This window comes from Rattus norvegicus, chromosome 19 (genome assembly GCF_021556685.1).
Source record: "Rattus norvegicus strain SHRSP/BbbUtx chromosome 19, alternate assembly SHRSP_T2T, whole genome shotgun sequence".
Lineage (NCBI taxonomy): Eukaryota > Metazoa > Chordata > Mammalia > Rodentia > Muridae > Rattus > Rattus norvegicus.
Window position 1 is genome coordinate 71,010,814 of NC_141552.1, and position 21,071 is coordinate 71,031,884.

Below are 21,071 nucleotides of genomic sequence, written 5' to 3' on the forward strand. Positions count from 1 at the left end.
CACGCCCTGTGTGTAGTAAGTAGGCAGCACTAAAGCCCAGCGACTTTCAAACCTTTTTCCACCCCCAACCACAGCATACGATTTTGGAATATGATGAACGTTTTCTCTTTTTCCCTTTTGACAAAGACTCTTATATGTCCCAGGCTGGTCTTGAACTCTCTGTGTCACTGAGGATGACTTTGAATTTCTGGCCCTCCTGCCTTCATTTCTGAGTGCTGGGATTACAAATGGGCACCATCACACCTGGTGTGTGTAGTGCTGGGGCTGAACCCAGATCCCCAAGTGCTCAGTTTCTCTACCCTCAGTTTCTCTAGCCCCAACCCCGACTTCCTTTCTCCCACTTTCCTCTTTCCCTCATTGATGCAGTTTGCGACTCCTGAAGAGGACAGGTCTTGTAAAAACAGAGGGAAGAATGCAGGTGTCCTGATTATTTGGGGGAGTGGAGGTTTCATAGAGAAAGCAACATGCAATCTGCTCAGAGGACCTCACTAATAAGGACAAAGCTTCCCCTTCCTCACAGCATCTATAATGCACTTGCTGGTCTCATAACAGTTGACAGGACATATGCCAGGACAATTTTAAGGTCTAGTCTTTGACACAAGCACTGGAGTTCCCCATGCTGTAGGCCAGGTTTATGCAGATACACAGGTGTTAGATGTGAGTGTGCAGAATTTTGTCTCTTGTAGCTTATTACCTAGCAAGGTAAATCTGCAGCCAAGTCTTGCTTTTTCAGAATGGGGCTATGACTACACCATTTCTTAAACAGAAATCTCTGGAGGCTCCTGCCTGCCTCCTGGACACGCCCTTTAAGTACCATATGACGTGCACTTTCAATCCTGCTTTTTGCACACCATCACAGGGCCCCATGGCCTCGTGGGCTGGGAGATCTGACTTCAATGTGATGATGTTTGAGAGGCCCTTTATGAGTTGTCTCCTAATGAGGAGTCATCACAGGCTCACTCTTGTTTCCTGTCTCACTGTGTGATGACTTCTTCCCACAGGTACACTGCCATTGTGATGTCATCTGTCATGAATGACACCTTCATCACAGATGCTGGGGTCATGCCCTTCAACATCTTTAACCATGAACAGAACAAACCTCCTCTCTTTTATATAGGTCAGTGATTCTGGGCTTCCTGTCTCACCTATGACAATTTCCTTCCCACACCAGACCTGTCCTCATGAAACCATCTGTTATGAATAACAGCTCCACCAGAGCTGATGAGTCCATTCCTTTGAATCTCATGACTATGAATTAAATAATTCGGTTTTTCTATATAAGGACCCCATCCATGGGTGTTTTGCTATAGTAACAGAGAATGGTCTTGTCTGATGGTTTTAACAGACCCAGGTGGTAGAATAGCCACTATCACAGTTCTTCCTAGAGTTGGGGGTAGAGGAGAACTACTGACTTAGAGAGTTTAATGTGGTATATGTGTACAGAGAAAGGAAAGGTTGGATTTTCTGCCTGAAGGAAAAAGATAGACAAGGACAGAGAGCTTGAAGACACATGTGTCCTGGGCAGAGTAAGCTGCAGTGGGGACCAGTGAGTCACAGCGGTCATGATGATGTATAGTGGGACACAGTGAGGCACAGTGGACATGGTGATGTGCAGTAGGACACAGTGAGGCTCAGTTGGCATGGTGATGTGCAGTGGGACACAGCAAGGCACAATGGGCATGATGATGTATAGTGGAGTACAGTGATGTACAGTGGGTCGGTTGATGTGCAGTCAAACACAGTGAGGCACAGTGGGCATGGTGATGTATAGTGGGACACAGTGAGGCACAGTGGGCATGGTGATGTGTAGTGGGACAGAGTGAGGCACAGTAGGCATGATGATGTGCAGTGGGACACAGTGAGGCACAGTGGGCATGATGATGTATAGTGGAGTACAGTGAGGTACAGTGGGTCGGTTGATGTGCAGTTGAACACAGTGAGGCACAGTGGGCATGGAGATGTGCAGTGGGACACAGTGAGGCACAGTGGGCATGGTGATGTATAGTGGGACGCAGTGAGGCATAGTGGGCATGGTGATGTGCAGTGGGACACAGTGAGGCACAGTGGGCATGGTGATGTATAGTGGGACGCAGTGAGGCACAGTGGATTGGTGATGTGCAGTGGGACACGGTGAGGCACAGTAGGCATAGTGATGTGCAATTGAACACAGTAAGGTACAGTGGGCATAGCAAGGTGAACTAACTACCCACATCTCTTGCCACCGCAGACGGCTGTAGTCATTTGGGAGCCAAGTGTTCCTCCTGACTGTAGGTTTAATTTGACTAGCTGCCTCACTCTCCTGTTGTCATGTTTCCCCATCACAATGCATTGTACTTTCAAAACTCAAACCAAAAATAAACCCTTCCTTAAGCTAGTTTTGTCAGGCACTTTATCAAAGTGATGAAATACAGTGTCCACATTACAATGTGTTTGTCACAGTCACATAATCCCCAATATTTATTTGCAAAGTAGAACTCCTCAAGAACAGAAGGGAGAAATAAGATTAAGAGGTATGCTGTGGCAACCTTTGCTTGTTGGTAGGCCTTTAGGAGTGAAAGATACCATAAGTCCTCTAGTCGTCTGTTGGACTGGCCCAGAGGTTGATGTGTATCCTTACATATCTCATAAGAGAATCTTTTGTGCAAGTTGGTGTGTGTGTGTGTGTGTGTGTGTGTGTGTGTGTGTGTGTGTTGTTCCTCAGTCCTAGGTATTTTGGTTTTTATGACAGTATCACTTTGGCCTAGAGTTCACTAAATAGACCAGGCTGGATATCCAGTGATCCCCGGGGCTCCTCTTGATTTATATCCACAGCATTAGGATAACTGGTGCATGCTACCATGTGTGGGTTTTTTTGGTTTTTGGGGGGGGATGTTTTTGGCATGGGTTCTGGGGATTGAATGCAGGTACCCAGCATCACAAGACAGGCACTTTACTCAATAAGCCATCTCTACCCCTGAAGAAGATGTTTGAAGCAAGATTGCAGAAGATATCTTAGAGAACCTTTCCTGTCTTTCATCAGTATTCAAAACCTTGTCTTAGGATGCTCCTTGGATATGGTTAGTCTCCACCAGGCTCAATCCTGGTCATCAATGTAGTAGTACTCCAAGATGGTGGGACGGGCATTTGGGGACAGAACAACTCTTCATGTTTTCTTCCCCTATTCTGAGAGTTTAGTCTTCTTCCCTTCTCTTCTGTATCAGTATATGGAGCAGCATACACCAGAACCACTAGTTAAAACAGATGTCTTTTCTGTAGTAAATGACTCACTCATGGGTATTGTTACAGTAACAGGAAACAGAAGAGAGCACTGTGTGGCATCTTGCGTACTACAGACTGACTGCTCACAAACTGCTAGACTCTTTCTACCATTCAACAGAAGATAGGGTGAAGTCAAGGAAGTGCTGAAGGACATTCAAGATACTTGACTACATCAAGTCCTCATCATCTTGTCCTATTCCCAGGACCCTCCCCCCAAATATGCCACAGTGAGAGGCAGTTTGGGATTGTCTCCAGGGACAGGGAGCAGACACTGTGGTGCAGAAATCTGTGACTTTTGGCATGCCAGAGTCCTCCTGAGCTATTGCCTTTGTGCATCTGAAGAGAAGGTCATTGCTTCTTTTGTGGTGTTGGAACATAGGCAGCAAGAGTGGGAAGTGAGTGCCTCGCCTCCATCCTGTGCTTGGCTTCCACAAGTGAAGGATGTTCCAGGTCTTTTGCTCAAGACCAATTGAGTCATAGTTGGCCAGAGAGAAGCCCTGCAGCATAAAAATTCTGGCAGCTGCCTACACCCTTTACCACAGATGGACGGTGAATATCTATGGATAGAGGTTACTGAGGAAGGGCGAAGCAGTCTCAACAAATACACACCGAGGGTTAGGGACGAGACTCAATTTTGTCACACAAGCATGATGACCAGAGTTTTGGATTCTGAGGAACCCTGTGAGAAAGCCAAGCATGTTGCTGTGTGCCTGTGATCTCAGCACTGGGGAATCACTGGAGCTTAATGGTCAGCTAGTCTCTGAATCTATGAGTTCCAGGTTCTGTGGAAGATCTGTCTCAAAACAGATGGGCAGTGTTTGGGAGTGACACCCAACATCAGCCTAGGACCTTTATATTCACATACACATACCATACACAAGAACATATACACACATCACAAACACAATAGATACAAGTCCTCTGTGTGTCCTTCAGTCATGCTGAACTCCAGGCTGGACTTCTAGAGCCTGTTGCTAAGACAGTCATAAGAAAACATGTCCTCTGTTGGGTGCTGTCTAGTAGCTAAAGGCTCTGAATAGGAGAAGAGAGCGAGCATCCTTGAGATGATGTGCAGCTTGGTGGCCACATGCTCAGTGGGTCTGAAACTCTGCATAGACTGTGTGGTGCACAGAGAAAGGATGGTGGGAAGGATACCATTGTTGATATTTGGATGAGAATTCTCACCCTTCCACGAAGAACTTCTGCCCACTCTGTGAAGGGAACTCCAGGTGGATGATGCATCTTGTACACATACGCTCTCCTGAGATGTATATGCTTATAGAAAGACACCTCTGGTGCCTTTTGAACTAACTCTTCCTTCTCCATCTGCCTTGGTCTTCAGACTGCTTTACCAGCTTGCTCACTTCTCCTTTGCTGCTCCTGTCCTTCTAATATCATTACATGTGGGCATGGCTGGTGGTTGATGTAGCTACACAGTTGAAGATGGCCCTGCACCTCTTATTCACCTGCCTTCACCTCCCTCTTGCTGTAAGTACAAGCATGTGCTATGAGACTATGTGGTTCTGGGTTATGTGGTTCTGGGGATGGGACTCAGAGCTTTGTGAATGCTAGACAAACACTCAACCAAGCCACAACCCCAACCCTCCTGGAGACACTTTTGGGGACTTAATACTAATACTTGAGGGCAGAGAACAGTGAATGGAAGGGTTAGAGTTTTACTTACAGCTCTCAGAGAAGCTGATTGAGATGATCACTGGGGCAAAATCATGTAGATACTTTAGTTTTAAATTCTAGGACAGTGCTAACAGTAAGGTCCTAATGGGACATGGTAATTTGTCCCAGCTCAAGAGGATAGATATCATATTAATACATTTAATAGAAAGAAGGATTTTGTTTCTTTTTCTTTCAGTTTTATCTGCATTTAGAATCCAGTGCTATTCCCAGGGAAGGACCAGCCACTGCTGGCTTTGAGCTGGGGTGTGGAAATCCTTTCCACCAGAGACTCCTGGTAGCATTCAAATCCTTGTCTCTTCTTTTCTTGCTGTTATCTGCTCAGCATTGAAGAGCTTCTGGATCCTGGGAATGGCAGGTCAATCCTCTGGGGGCGAGTTGGTATAGATGCCTTACCTTGTCATCTTGTCTGCTGCAAGGCCTATGGTTATGTTCCAGGGGTACAGAAGCACAAGCTTCCTTCATGGGAATTCTCATAAATGTTTAAGAAGCCATTAGAAGAGAGGTGACAGAACGATCATGTGACAGTGACGTCATGCCGTGACTTCACCTCTGTGACAGAAGCATAGGTATACAGAATGAAGAGGATTGGATGGAGCTCTGTATGCTTCATCAGTTGAGACAGGTAGATCCTAGAATAGATGATGGGTATGCCATGGAAAACAAGTCTCTTTACGTGTCTGCCCAATGCACATGGAAGGACTGCAGTTTACCTGCCTCACCACAAAAGCAACTTAAGGAACGATGGGTTTATTTTGGTTCCTACTCGGTGAGTACAGTCCGTCATGGAAACAGACAGGTGAGGAGTCTGGTCACAGTATCAGAGCCCAGGAAGCAGATATTGATGAGTATTTGTGTTCAGCTCCTTTTATTCTTTTTATGCATTCTAGGACCCCAGTTCATGGGACAGTGACCTCAATGTTCAGTGTGGGTCTTCCCACCTCACTTAAGTTAACAGAGATAACCTCTTACAGACTTGCCAAAAGGCTTGTACTAGAGGTCATTGTAGATCCTGTCAAGTTGACAATCAATAAACCATTGAGACTGTCATACTTTGTCAGGGACAAGTACACTCACCTGAATGACACTGTCAGGTAGTGACAGGATGAAATCCAGGACCAAACCTTAGTGGGGGACCAGCACTGTATGCACAGAGAGATTGTTTGATGGCTCCAGAGAGGTTGGTCTGGTAGATGGGACCCTAGAGATAAAAATACAAGCCAGCTGGAACTTTGTGAACATTCAGGATATGCCATGGAATTCCTCATAACAGCTGTATATGATGGGAACTGTCCTCTTTGAAGGTAGGACCACTGAAGCTCAGAAAGTTCATTTCCCTGAGACAACATTTGTATGCTACATGATAGAAGCAGGATTTTAACCCAGGTCTTCTGAGTCTATAGCTCCAATTACAGGTTGTAGTCACATGCAATGGATTTTCAGTGCTTGGTGTACTCAAGATACTCCCAATATTCACTGTGATATCCTCAGTTCTTACAGCATTCATTATATGCTTAGTACTCAGAGTACTCTCCATGGTTGTGGAGGGTAGGCAGGCACATGGTCCTGAGGATGCTCTTTTCTCATGGTAAGACCAGCTGATTCCAAGGAGAGGATTTCTACAAACATGGCAGGTATTAGTAGACCTTGAGGATGGGCCTTTAGAGTGATCAGGTGAGCCAAGGGAACCCTGGCTATGGAAACATCTCAATGCCTTTGATCATGAGGATGGACAGGAACTGTGATCTCAAACTCATTAGCAAGGATGATTCAAAGGCTTCATCATTCACCCATGCAATAAATCAAGGAATGGGGATGGAGTTTAGATTGAGCCCCAAATCAGGTCAGAGTGAGCCTTCCTGGATGACTCACATCTATGGCTGACCCAAGGCATTCAGGTAAGGCACCGTTAGTCATCTCTGTCAGTTTGTCTTCAGTTACAGATTCACACCAGAAATTGGATGAATCCAGGTTTTGACTTCTAGGGGTTCACTTGTGAAAACTTACACCTCCATAGCTGAAGAGTTAACCCGGTTATGAATAGCTATAGTTTATATCTACAGTTGGGGTTTCTGGGGAAGGTGTAAGTAACAGCCAAGGTAACCAGACAAGAGGAAGGATAAGGCTCTGGGAAGAAACGAAGCCATTCTTGGCAGGTTTTGTCTTGCTTCTGTGAAGCCCTCTGAACTGGCTACTGTTGCCCCTTCTCACTGAAAACTTCTCAGTGCTATGGATACACATCCCTGCATTTAACATATCTAATTACAACAGACTGAACTGTGGGTAAGAGTGTCTAAGAGAGGCTCCAACTATTCTAGCCAAGAAACTACCCTAGATCACAGTAGGGAAAGGATAAGAAATGGGAGACTAGACCAGGTCCACCCTCCACTCCAGGGCTGTGTTTTGTTTTTGTTTGTTTGCCCTCTAACAATAAGGCCGGAGTGCTTGATGTCTCTGCCTGTGCCCCATGTGAAGGGATCATAAGAACCAAGATCATAGGAACCAAGATGATAGGGATTAGTAGGAATGAGGGAAGAGAGGATTCCCCATCCACAAAACCAGAGGAAAACCAGAGCTGCTAACAAGGGACAGTACAAAGGTGGTTAATTGTGTCACAGGCTGACTCCTTGTAAGGGACCTTGTAAGGGACCTGGAATCCTGGTTCCTGCTGCTCCATAGCTCTGCCATTTCTAATGTCATTGATCACTTCCAAGATGGTGCCTACCGGGGTTGGGGATTTAGCTCAGTGGTAGAGCGCTTGCCTAGCAAGCTCAAGGCCCTGGGTTCGGTCCCCAGCTCCGAAAAAAAGAAAAAAAAAAAAAAGAAAGAAAAGATGGTGCCTACCAGCCACAGATCCGCTCTCAGGAGGGGCAAAGTGGAAGGGCAGGCATGCTTTGCTTTTGAGGCAGAGCCTGGCAGGTGAATATGTCATGTCTGTGATATCTCAGTGCACAAAATGTAGTCATGTGACCACTCATAATAGCAAGGAGTCTGAGCAGTGTCTTCTTCATTCTATAATGGTAGGTCTAGCTAAAACCAGACATTCTATGATAAAAAAAAAAAGAGGGGATGTTGGGGGAAATCTGCAACCTCTGTTTCAGTACCCTTGGTATAGGTTGGAGTATTTCTCATGGTCCATACATTAGTCTTGGACTGCAGGGTGGCTCTGTTGAGAAGTTGGTGAACTTTTAAGAGATAGGGGTTGGCAAGAGGCCTCAGGTCATGGGGGATATGCCTTTGAATGAGTAAAGACTTCCTCTTTGCTTTCTGATCCTAAGACCGTGTTCTATTATGGGCTTCTACCACATTGTGCAACTCCAGGTCCAAAGGTCAGGAATCAAGGCCTGAAATTCTAAACTGTGATCCAAGATCATCAGCCATTTCTTTACGTAAGCAGATCATCTCTGGTATTTATGCTGTGAGGCTAACATGCAACCCTAAATCATCCCTCAGATTCATCCCTCCTCCCTTACAGACCAAGCCTGGCTCTTTCACAGGGAAAATCCATGATGCCCTACATCACAACCAGCCCATAGTCTAGGATCTCTGTCACCATGATCTCTGTCACCCACAGGGGAGGCTCCTCCGCACACTAAAGAAGTCATCTTTCCCATTCCAACCCAACAAGTAGCTTCAGGACAATAGGCTTCCATCCAGATAAGTCCTGTCAGTAACAATGAAAGACACACCTGGATAAAAGAAATGGTTCCAGTCACTCACTCTGGGTGCACTGATGTGTCCTTGGAAACTTCTAGTGCTCCCTGCTGAGCAGAAACCTGAGGCCCTGGCAGTTCACAGGAATAGTGAATTTTTTTCTCTTGTTTTTCTGAGAGAAGGTTTTGCTCCATCCTCGGACTAGCCTTGAACTTGAGAGCCTCCTGTTTCAGTCTACCAAGAGTTAGATGAAGACAATGATTCAAATACACTTAATATCTTTACAGAAGTAGATTTTGCAGCCTTCTTGCTGGGCGTGGCTAACAGAGGTATATAGTCCAGTGCTCCAGGACCCATTAAGTCAACTGGATATCTTCACCGCTGAGGGGACAGCTCCATTCAACAGCTTGGAGCAATTCAATGGGTTGACTCAGGCATCCTGGAGCCTAATAAGGAAAGCAAATCATAAAACTCCAGACAGAAGAAAGGAAGCTAGCTAACAATAAAAAATGGCAGGAAGCTTCCCAGCCCATCTGCAACCCATTAGAATGATGGGAAAGAATTTTCAGGGTATTTTCCCCAGTGTTGTGTTGAGCTTCTGTGCTTGTTAGAAGAGCTCATTTGAGAACATGTCCCTGCAATTGGGTAAACACACTTCTTCCGGGCACACCAGGCTCTTAACATTTCTTTGGAGGGCTCCTATAGTGTTTGTAGTAAAAATGCATATCAGAATGAGCCACTGCTTATGGGTGTGTGCCCTCGAACCAACTTCCATTAAAGTGATTTACTAAAGATGGCATTGATGGTGAAACTCCAAGGTGACCGAGTGAAGAAAGCTTGTCTCATGAGAACTCTCTAACCCTTGTCCTACCAAGGAACTGAATGCACTGCACGGTCGAATTCTAATCAATAATATGAGGCAAGAGTCCTTTACAAATCTTCCTGGGTAGTAATAATTTGTATTTTGACTAGAAGGTCCTAGAACCCCTGGCCTTGGATCAGGGCATTAAGTACAGCAGCTGGGACAGTTTCTATAAACCCCACCCATGTTCTTCAGTTATTTCAGAATTCAGTGAACATCATTAATAGATATTGAGTCAAGCTTGTATTTCACAGATATGAAACTTAAATCATATTGTGCAAAAAATTAAGATAAGGGACAGAAATTAAACAAATGTGTTTCTGTTTTAGAAGAGCCCTGAATTATGGACTCATGGGCAGGCTCATAAGATGCTCATAAGAGGCCCTGGGAAAATGGTTTGATATTCTTGTTGACAACTGTGTACCCACTTAATATGTGTGCTAAGTGAATAAAGGAAAAGAAAAGAAAAAGAGATTTAAAAAATGGTATGACAGCCCCTAGGTATGGTGGAGAAGTAAAATTTGCTGTAGATAAAAAGGAAAACATAACCAGAAGCGAGAACATCTGAGAGAGCCCAGAGTGGACATGAGCCTGAGCAGGGCCATATGAGGAGATGGGGAGGGGAGTGGAGAGAAGGGAGAGCCTCCAACCAAGAGGCCAGGAGGATGGAGTACAGACCAAAGAGAGGCCAGTTAACCAAAATGACTGGATGATAGCCAGGTCCACTGCAATTTGTTAAATAGGGACATCAGCCTTTTGTCCCTGGTTGAGAGCTAACATTAAGAAAAGGGTGTGTGTGTAGGGGGGGTTACATTTTAAGACAAAAAGATAAGTGAATGACATCAAAGTCTGCATGCAACTTTTTAGAAAAAGAAACTTTCCCTAGCGTGCAGATGACCCACTGTGATCCGGCTCTTTTGCTTTCTTCACGTCTAAATTTCTGGCTAGAGGACATCTTCATAGGTGGTAGGAGACCAGTCACCAACTTGGGGGAATCTAGGGAGATAGCTCAGTTGATAAAGTGCTTGCCGTTACAAGTATTAGGACTTCAGTTTGTTCCCTAGCACCATGCCAAAACAAACAAATAAAAATTTAAGAAGACAGATACAGTGGCACATGCCTATAATTCCAGTGCTGGAGGTGAAGACTGAAGGATCCTTGGAACTGTACAGTCAGCTAGTATATCTGAATCAACGAGCTCTAGGTTTAGTGAGAGACTACTGTCTCAAAAAATTAAGCTGGAGGACTCAGGATGGCAAAGTCAGTCTCAACCTCTGACCTCTCTACATGCTCCTGTTGATACTATGTAACGCACGAGTGTGTGCAAACACCGATTTCCGTGCATGCAGCTTTCCTAAATCCAGAGAGCCAGTGTGGCAGATAGATCCCTTCTTCACAACATGGAGCATCTGACCTGCTGATTTCAATGCTAATCTTAAATCATGTATTTTTAAAAATAACTTTTTACTGTTATAAATATATTATAAATCGCATATCATCAAAAATAACTTATTATGCGTTGGAATAACATAGGCACACACTCAAACCCAACACACTCACACTGAACAAAAATAAGTAAGAAAGCACACCATGTTGCATTTATGCTGGCGCCCCGCCTCCCGTCCGTCCCCTTCTGCGCTGAGACCTACTGGAGTGCATGCTGGTGCTCAGCATGCCTAGTCACTCAGCCACCTGACCTGGGCTGTGGGCAGGCCCAGGATCAGTATTACGTCCAGATAAGGAAGTGCGTGCTGAGCGATTGATCACAGAGATTTCCAGCCACATTGTTTGGGTTACCATCCGGACCATTCCTAGAAACCAGAGCTCTGTCTAGATGGAGACTCTGCCTGCCACCTTGGGAACCTGGCTGCAGACATTTCTTGTCCTCCCCACACTCCGAGTCAGCAGCTGCTTCCCACAGCATGTGGAGGTTCTGAGGTGTGGGGCTTGTTTTTCCTTTTAGCTGTCTACCCTCCAGTGTGGCTGGATTGGGAACAGGCCCTCCTTCTGCCACCTGTCAGGGGAATAGCTTTGCCAGAACAGAGGGGCTGCTCTGAGCGCCCACAGGCACCGGCCGTCAGCTGCTTCCAGTTTTTCTCACTTGAGGGGCTTTGAGCCAGACTCACCAAGGCCTGGCATAAGCGCCGGGAAGAGAATGGAAGCATCTGGTAATCCGCTGCCGGCTCGTTGGAGAATGTCACTCCTTTGGGCTCCCGTTCAACTTCTAGTCAGCCTTCCTCGCTCTCAGTCTAGAGATGCCCGCCTCTCTGCGCCCCCGTGATCTGCTACAGCAATCCCTTACAGCCTTCAATTTTACTATTTTCTTTTTTCTTTCTTTCTTTTTCTTTTTTTCTTTCTTTCTTTTTTTTTTTTTTTTGACTTTGTACCTGCCATTTCTGTGGCGTTTGCTCACGCTGTTTGATTCTGTGCCCCCTGTACCTTTCTCTTCTTATTGGTAGGCAGACAGTGGGTGGGATTAATGTATTAGGTGTGCTATGGAGCTTTAAGAGAATAGTAGGAATAGTAGGCTCACCTGAGCCTGAAGCCCAGTTTAGCAATCACCTGCCCCGGGTCCAGGCACATTACCTAAACCTGCAGCAGGCGGAGCTTGAATAGCAACATCTCACACGTGCAGAAGGAGATGCAAATGACCGTTCATGACCATCAAGGATTCATTGCTCAAGGTTCTCCTGCTGGACCATACTCAGAAACAGTTTACTCTTGCCAAGTATTCCGTGACCACCACGGAATTCAGGCCCACAGTTGAAGAAATTGGACCTACAGGAGAGGTAGATGGATGATAGATTAAAAATATGCGATTCCTGGTATATAGGTATATAAAATGTACATACAAAAATCAAACTTCTGATAACAAGTCACAAAAATGTCCGCTTTAGAATGATTCTTTGGTTTACATTTAATTTTTCCCATTTAGTGAAAATGAAAGGACTTTGCACCCTAATGAGATGGTTGTACTTGCTTGCATAAAGAATGAAGCCTTTGCCGGATCCTTCACACTGCAAGAGACAGAGCATTTTCCTTGTCTTCCGGAGTTGATCTGTGGTAGTTCGATTTTACAGTTATCGATGCTAAGAACACCGCTTCACATAAATGTAGTAAAACGTGGCAGACAAGCGTCTAGGGCCAGTTCTGAAGATGTTAGAGATTCTGCGCTAATTCTAAGATGAAATCTATTAATTTTTTTTAAATTAATCTTTTACAGCATTTTATCTACCTGTTCCCTGTGCCCTGGACTACTCACTGCTTGACTCTACCTGCCCTGGGGGATTGGAGGTGAGGTGGTGCAGAGTCAACAACACAGACTCTGAGAGCAGGTGAGAAAGGCCACAGCAGGCCATCTGAATGCTACTGCAAGCTCCTTTAATACCCTCCAGCCACGCCCCCGTTCCCCCCCATCCCGCCCCAATCTCTTCTAAACAGCAATTCCGGATTGGCTGGCATTGTCGGCACCAGCAATCCTTGGTCTCTCAGACAATCAGGTCCTCCTGCAGGGCCTGGCTGCCCGGCCCCGCGTTTACTTAGAAGCGGCCCGGCCATTCATGCAACATCTCCCTGTTTGTTAGTTTGCTTTTGCAGCCTCAGCTGGCCTTCAATGTGCTGTGAATCCAAGGATAATCTTGAACTTCTGATTCTCTTGCCTGTACCTCCTGAGTGCGGATAGTACAGGCGTGCTCCCTTACGTTCGGTTTCATGGAGTGCTGAGGGTGAACGCAGAGCTTTGTGCGCCCGCAGGGCAGGTGCATGCTCTGCGCACTTAGTTGCAATTCCTAGCCCCAGACAACCATTTCTAAAGCCAAACATTGTAATTGAATGCCACCCAAAGTTGCTCTAATTTTATACCTAGTTGCTGAGGAGTTAAAGGAAAATATTAAAAGTTTTTGGTTTCATAATGATAAATTACGTTTCTCTAAGAGGTGAAAACTGTATTTGTATAGTAAAAAAAAAAAGTACTTAAATCTGTAACCCATAATAGTTTGAAAATCTGATCAGACTCGTTTTGGGGCATGTGCTGCTGTTTCAAGGTAGCATGGCACACACGGTGCCAAGGATGTAGGTTGTGTGCTCCGAACAAAGCTACAGTGAAGTCACGTGATACTGACGCCACTTAGGGAAACGCTGGTGGCAATGCCTCAGATTGGAGTTTGGATTAACTTTGCTGTTGTACGTTTGGAAATATTTTACTGTGACCACCACGTTCAGACCCAAAGATGAAGAGACAAAAGAAGAGACACCTAAATGATAGATGGGTGCGCGAACAAATGCTAAGCGGATGAACGCACAGGTGAATGAGATGAAGTGTGTAGACAGGTAGACTGGTAGATGCTGGATAGATAATGAATGGGTAAATAAGATATATAGATAATAAGGATTACATTAGTCATAATGAAGTGACTCACATACTGTGGACGTTAAGAAGCCCCAGAGAGTTATATTTAAGGTACAGTCAATTGAGGGCACCAAATTTAAGGCTCAAGAAGGATAAAGGCCAAGAATCCCAGTTTAAAGACCATCAGGTAGATAAAAGCAGTTCTTCCGTGGTCGGTATTTTGTTTTTCTTTCTCGTTAGACCTTCAGTGGATTATCCAGGGCCCCCTTACATTCAGAGGGTCAACCTGTTTCCCATCATTCTGCTGATTCAAATGCTGATCTCATATAAAAATCTCCGACAGACATACCCAGAATAACATTGACCAAATGTCTGAGTACCCTACGGCCAAGTCACATGGACAGAGGGACTCTTCATCCATCACGGAGATTAGAGACCTGTCAAGAGAGGCTTGGATTTGCCAATCGATAGCAAGATGATGGCTGATGTTATCCAAATCCACGATTTTTATTGTAGTTGCTGCTGTTCAGCAAATACCACACTTTCTTCAATGTCCCATGTAAGGGTCTGTTCCTATTCTAATGAAGCCCAGCTTAAGGCTATAACCCAGGAAAGAGAAGCCAAGCACACGGACATTGGGTGGGGACACTGTCCACCAGTGGTCCACTCACAGAAGGCACCGATTGGAGAGGTGAGGAGCAGACTTCACAGTTTCTTTTTAATTCTTCCTGCAAAATTGTACCTTATTTTATGTAGCAGTCTTTGGGCTGTTAAGTGGGCCAATTAACTTCATTTGAACATTTTATTCAATACAATTACTTAGCAATTGAATTGCGGTCTACCAAAATCCCCATTACTTTAAAAGGCACTTAGAATGAGAATCAAGACTCGGGGCTTTCATGACTTCAGTGCCCCTCTGTGTCCTAACAGTCCTTCTAAGCACCACCAGCCTCCTCGGAACTTCAGGACCTGAAGCCTCAACAAGCCTCTCTAGCCCTATTTATTAAGACAGGCCTTCCATACCTTTCGTGGACAGGGCGTGGCCCTGCTCTTTCTCTCTGGCTCTGAGACCTTAGCAGCAGGATGCAGATTGCATCTTAAAGCCGATTGCAGATTCCCCAAGTCAGTCAAGTACTTAGTATTGAGTTATCACCGAAGCCTGACTCCCAGAAATAGGCATTGATCCTGTCCCTGAACGTGGCACTTTCTGTTGACAGAAGAGACCCCGTTTTCCAGGGTGCCGGGTTTCAATAGCATAGAGGTGTCCTCCTCACTCAGCTCTGGGCTATGACCTGTGGAGCTCACTGCACTGTCCTAAGGAACCACGGGTGGTATCTCCAAGCCCACTTCTGGTGATGATCTCTTTCAGAATTATCACTGGTAAAGCTCTCCGAAAGCTATCAGTGTAACTTTATGGAATGACGAATGCAAGCAAGGCCCCAATAATCACTATTTTAAAATTTTTTACAAGCATTTTTTTGTTGTTGTTGTAATGTGCCTTTGGACAAGGTTGTTTAGTTAATTACTGAAGTGAAAGTACATGGCTTTAACCTCTTCCTCTCACAGAGTCAAGCTTCATTTCAGACACATAGACAAACCTGTGTTCCAGCCTGCGTCAGGTGCCTTCTGCTGTTTCAGCAGGATTATGCAAAAACATCTAACGTCAACCCCTACCTCCCAGACCCACAGCCCCTTCTGCAGAATGGCCACACAGCAGTATTTGCTCTCTGGAAGTGCCGCATTAGTTTACCACTTTTGAAATGCTGGCTGGGATGTAGCCCTTGGAATAGAAACATTAATATTCAGAGAATAATATATATATAATGTATATATGATAAATGTTATTCATGTACTATAATGTTAATAGTAATAATCAGATAGTGATGGGCAAGAATGCTCTGTTCTCACCTTGGTGCACCTGTCAAAACATATAAGTCCTTGAGTGATATTTTGGCGTACATTGCCGAAATAAGTGAAGATACATCAGTATGGGTGTGTATACATCTGTAAGCACATGGAGGTGTATGTACATTTCTGTGTGCACATAGGCACATGCACGGTTTTCTGTATAGCATGCTGATTTCCGTATGGCTTACATATAGGTATCTGTGTCCACGTGTGTGTGCACTGCTGTAATATAGATGTGTGCCTATCTGCATGATATAGATTTGTGTGTATATCTGTATGTACATGAACATGTGGATGAATATTTGAGTGTGTGTGTGTATGTGCATGTGTATGTATGTGTATGTATGCATATGTTTGTATGCTGCTATACACTAGTGGTACGTATAGCTATCCATCCTAGCCCATGGATATACACTGGCTGGAAGGTAGTGCTTACTTCTAAGCTCTAGAAAAAGAAAATAATTGTCTGCCTCTGTCCTAATTTAGCTCTGGGGAACTCAGAGAACAGGCCACGTGTCTAGGAAACTGCAGAGGACCATGGGGCCTTGGGAATGGCTTCCGTGGTTAAGGGCTGGTTCTCAGGGTCCTTGATCTGCACCCCCCCCCCGTTTTACATCAGTGTGTCCTCCAATTGCTCCCACCTTTCAACCATGGACAAGAGTTGCTGTGGTTTAGGCACCTGCACCAATCAGAAGCCAGGGAGCTCTGTAGCCCCGATTCCACAGACAAGCCTCACTGGCGTTTCCTCTGGTGACACTGTTTAGGCAAACTGCAAGGGCCTAACCTCTTGATGACCCCTCTGCCGACCTTTCCTTTTCTTGCTGCCCAGCTCAGATTTTCTCAGGACATGCCTGTCTGTTGGACAACATGCTGTGGCTTCCTTCACGGTCCCGGCGTTGTGTTCTGTGGTCAATACGCTTTGACAGATTCTCACCCACCCCTCGCACAGCCACCTTCATTCCTGGCATCCACTCACTCAAATCCAGGAGCCAGGACAGCAGACCAGGGCACCCAAGGTGCGTTAGCCGAGGACACAAAGCTCAACAAGGAAGTCGAGAGCCCAAGGGAGACTGCCTCCTCTGATGATCACCCAGAGTTGTCCCAAATCTGGTCAGATTCCAGTAAAACAAAAATCCCAGTTTTTTTTTTTTTTTCCTCACCGTCAGTGCAGGATCAGGGTTGAACCAGAACTCTGTGAGTTGCGGCTTGAGGACTAGGGATGACCCAAACTATCGAGGCAACAAAATACAACACTCCTTTGCCTTAAGGCACTTGGCTCTCTGCTAAAATGAATGTGTACATTCTGAGAGCTGAGGGGAACATTGGGCAGCAATTTGGTTTCAGCACTTCTTTTTTTTTTTTTTTTAACCAGCTTTCCCCTCTAAAGTACATGATTTCAGCTCTCAGCTGTTTACTGATGGGGTTAGTCTTGCATCCATCTTTCTCTCTTTCTTTCTTTCTTTCTTTCTTTCTTTCTTCCTTCCTTCCTTCCTTCCTTCCTTTCTTTTTCATAACCATTTTATTTATATATTTTTAAATTTTTTCTTTTATTGGATATTTTTTATTTACATTTCAAATGTTATTCCCTTTCTGGTTTCCCGGAGATAAGCCCCTTATCCCATCTCCCACCCCTTCTTCTGTAAGAGTGTCCCCCTCCCTATGCACTCCCTGTTCCAGCCCCCCCAACATTCCCCTACACTGGGGGATCCAGCCTTGGCAGGACCAAGGGCTTCTCCTTCCATTGGTGCCCAACAAGGCTATCCTCTGCTACATATGCAGCTGAAGCCCAGGGTCAGTCCAGGTATAGTCTTTGGGTAGTGGTTTAGTCCCTGGGAGCTCTGGTTGGTTGGCATTATCAATCTCCTTCAGCTCTTTCAATCCTTTCTCTAACTCCTCCAATGGGGGTCCCGTTCTCAGTTCAATGGTTTGGGTTTCAGCACTTCTTATCTAAGTTTATAGAGGGAAGGCAGAGACCATTCAAAAAGTGAGGAATTCTAGAGGTTTATAGGTGAAGTTCCTATGAAACCTTTCAGGATGTTTGTGATGGCAGCATTGTAAAGGGCTCAGACTTCTGGGAAATGCTCTTCTTCCCTCCAGTCTGCTTGTAGATGTCCTGCATGTGACCATAGTTTTTCCTCTAGTTTCTTCTCTTCTTTGCCATCTGCCCTCACATCGACACATGTACATTTTGGGGGGGGGTATGTGTGTTTGGGGGTTCCGGGAGGGTACTGGAAACAAGTAGAAGGTTCTTGGTGTTGACTGTCCACAGGGAAACCATACCATATCTTGATGTGTCAGAGAGGACTGTTGTATTATTCTCACCCTTTGAGTTAAAACTAATGGAAGCTACCAGTCTTTTACTGGAGAGCTGGCTTTTAAGCCATTGTCTGTTCTTGTTTTGCCACCTTGGGTCAGGAAAACAATTCCAGGCTATCTATGGTTTTCAGGAGGCTGGCTTCGAGCACCCATAAAAGGTTTCCTTAAGTGCTTGAGTGGATTTCCGAGGAGCGTTTGGCCCTAGCCAGAGAGAGCTCTGTGAGTCGTATGAAGTGTGTTATGACATCATCAATACCATCAATACTATCATAGCTACACTCTACCGAAGATGCTTTCCTTAGTAATTAGTCATGTTTTAGTACACATTAGTCATACAACTTGTGTTAGGAGGCAGAAACGTTTTGGTGATCTGGAGGGCATCTTTCAGTTGGAGGCTTATGTTATGGGGAGGTGATGGTGAGGCATGTTCTGCCACTGGGTAAAGAGGCAGTGAAGGGCCAAAGTCACTTACTTTACTGAGATTTTTAGAGCCACCTAGGATAGAATTCTAGAGTCCATCCCTGAAGGATGCTGTAAGAATGAATGCTGTAATACTCCAGGTACCTTTAGAAACTCCAGTGAGCTATGCAGAGAACTGTGTCTTAGGGTGACTTGCGACGTTCCTGCTCATACCAAAGAACCCAGAAGTTCCCTCAGCCTCAGACAGTCTCTGCTGGAAATGAGTTTGGGCTTGGGTTGCCAAAATAGTCACTTTTAATAGAGAGGCTGAAAATCTGGCGTTTTGTGTAAAATATTCCATTTTCAAATGTTGACTCAATTAAAGAAATATCTGTGGATTCAACAAAAGACATCTGTGGGCCAGATTCTACCTCCAGCTGCCAATGTGGGACCTTTGTTCAAGATGCCTCCAGGAACGATAACATGCCACATCTGTCTCATGAAAGCTCACTAATTTGTCCCAGCCCACGGTGACAGCCCACCAAAGCCCAGGTGAGGCATGCATATGGCCTATAGGGATGACAGGAAGGTTGATATCTCCAGGACACAGGTGGCTGTAGTTGCACAGGGAGAAACCATGAGGATGTGTTGGGGATGAGGGTGGCTGCTTTGGGGGCAGGAGTAACTCTGTTGGGGATGAGTGAATTGTTGGGGAGGAAGACTGGGGAGAAAATGTTTCTAAATACATTGGATGCACAACCAAAAGATTTTAAAACAGATGTAGACATAGAGACAAGGACTGATTGGTAAAAAGTCTGTTTAGGTGATCTTGAATTCAAGACATTATCTGTAGGTGGTTATTCCCAACCAGGTTTTCAACCACTTGTTTGTCCAGAACTCTAGTGGCCATAATTATGTATTGCAGGTAGGTGCTAAGGCTGGGTCTCCAGTAGACTGGGCTGACTTCTAGTTTGCTTTGTAGTATGTATCACAGTGGTAGCAGTCTAACTGTGAACTTCCAATCCTCCTACCTTCGTTTCCTAAATGCTTGGGTTACAGGCACTTGCCGCCATGTTTGGTGTTGTTTGGCACAGGTGTTATGATAATCTTGGGTGTTGCCTTGACTCACCTGGGAAAAGGGAACCTCAACTAAAGAACTGCTTCCGTTTGATCTGTGAGCACATCTATAGGGTATTGTCTTGATTGCCATTTGATTCAGGAGGGTCCAGCCCACTGTGGGTGATATCATCCCTAGACAAGTGGGTCTGGGCAGTGAAATGATATCTTGACTTGAGCCTGTGAATGAAGCAGTAAGGACTCATTCTTCTATGGTTTCTGCTTCAAGCTTCTGCCTTGGCTTCTCTCAAAGATGGGATCTAAAGTGTAAAGTGAAACTATCCTTTCCCTTACTAAGTTCCTTTGGTTATGGTGTTTACTGTAGCATCAGGAAAAAAAAAACTATAATGACTGAGAGTTGAATCAAGTTAAATATAATGGCTGTTTATTAATTATTGCCTCTCATTAGCACTGGACACCACCCATCTGTTTTTTTCTTCTTTAAACATTCTGTCCCTTTGCTTCTGGGGAGGCCACACACTCAGATTTCATCCTGTCCCACCAGAAGTTCTTGCTGATCCCTCTTTCTGAGCTTGTTTGTCAGCCATTGTTAGATGAAACTGCTAACATTTTCTTTTTGTCTCTTGAATGACTGCTCTTTTCTTCCAGTGACTTAGTCACCATGTACTTGCTAAGGATACCCAGTGCTGACCTCCAAGGCGGATCTTTGTGTGATAGACAACAGAGTCAGTCTTATAGACATGGAAAGTACATCTACCTCGATGCCTCCGACCTCAGCCACTCCCCCATTCCTTTTGCCCCTGAGCACTGAATCACAGTGAATAATGATTAGGTAATAATGACTCCTGTGAACAACACTATCGGCTCATGAACCCAGTGAACAATGTGAGGTGCTTATAGGCTCAGTGAACACTTTAAGGTACTCATGGACCTCAGGAAATCATGAACCTTAACTGCTCACACTCATGTCCACCAGTTCACGATTTCTGCTGATGCCTCTTAAGTGAATGGAACCTGAACTACCCCACTAACTGCCCTGCCCTGCTTCACCATCCCTGGCGATCCAACAACTGTCTCCATGTCAAATCATGATCATCTTCCCCTGTCTAGCATCTTAGGAGACACTGGGAGGTTGCCTCAACACCCAGAGATGATTGCCACACCCAAGGTGGTCATATGGTTTTGACATTACCCCCCTCTCTATGTCTCTCTCTCTTTCTTTCCTGATATCTATTTCTCTGTTCTCCCTCCCTTTTCCCTCTATCTCTTTTCCCCTTCTTCCCTTTCTTCTATTTTTCCTTCTCTTAGTTCATACTCTATACTATCTAGGTCAGCTTGAAGCTATTCCTCCCACAATAATCTCTTTCTTATCTCCCCAGTTCCCTTATGACCAGCCTCCCTCTTCTTCCTGGAAGATATCTTTGGCAAAACTACTACTTGCTTCTTACAGGGTTGAGGGTGAAACCCAGGCTTTTTGTTTGTTTGTTTGTTTGCCAGGGAAGCCCCTTATTACTGAACTGCAGCATAACCACAGTCACCCATTGCTTGAAGCTGCAG

At 45.1% G+C, this 21,071-nt stretch overlaps 1 long non-coding RNA gene across 3 annotated transcripts in view; it reads left to right on the forward strand.

The window, feature by feature from the left end:
• LOC147999631 (uncharacterized) overlaps positions 1-21,071 on the forward strand; it is an 88,103-nt gene that overhangs the window by 38,989 nt on the left and 28,043 nt on the right. For 2 of the 3 annotated variants that reach the window (XR_015644266.1, XR_015644268.1), the window contains exons 2-4: positions 1,002-1,117; positions 4,601-4,746; positions 12,690-12,801. This is a non-coding gene — a long non-coding RNA (uncharacterized LOC147999631). The remainder of the gene's footprint in view (positions 1-1,001; positions 1,118-4,600; positions 4,747-12,689; positions 12,802-21,071) is intronic. The other variant, XR_015644267.1, reaches the window with a different exon arrangement.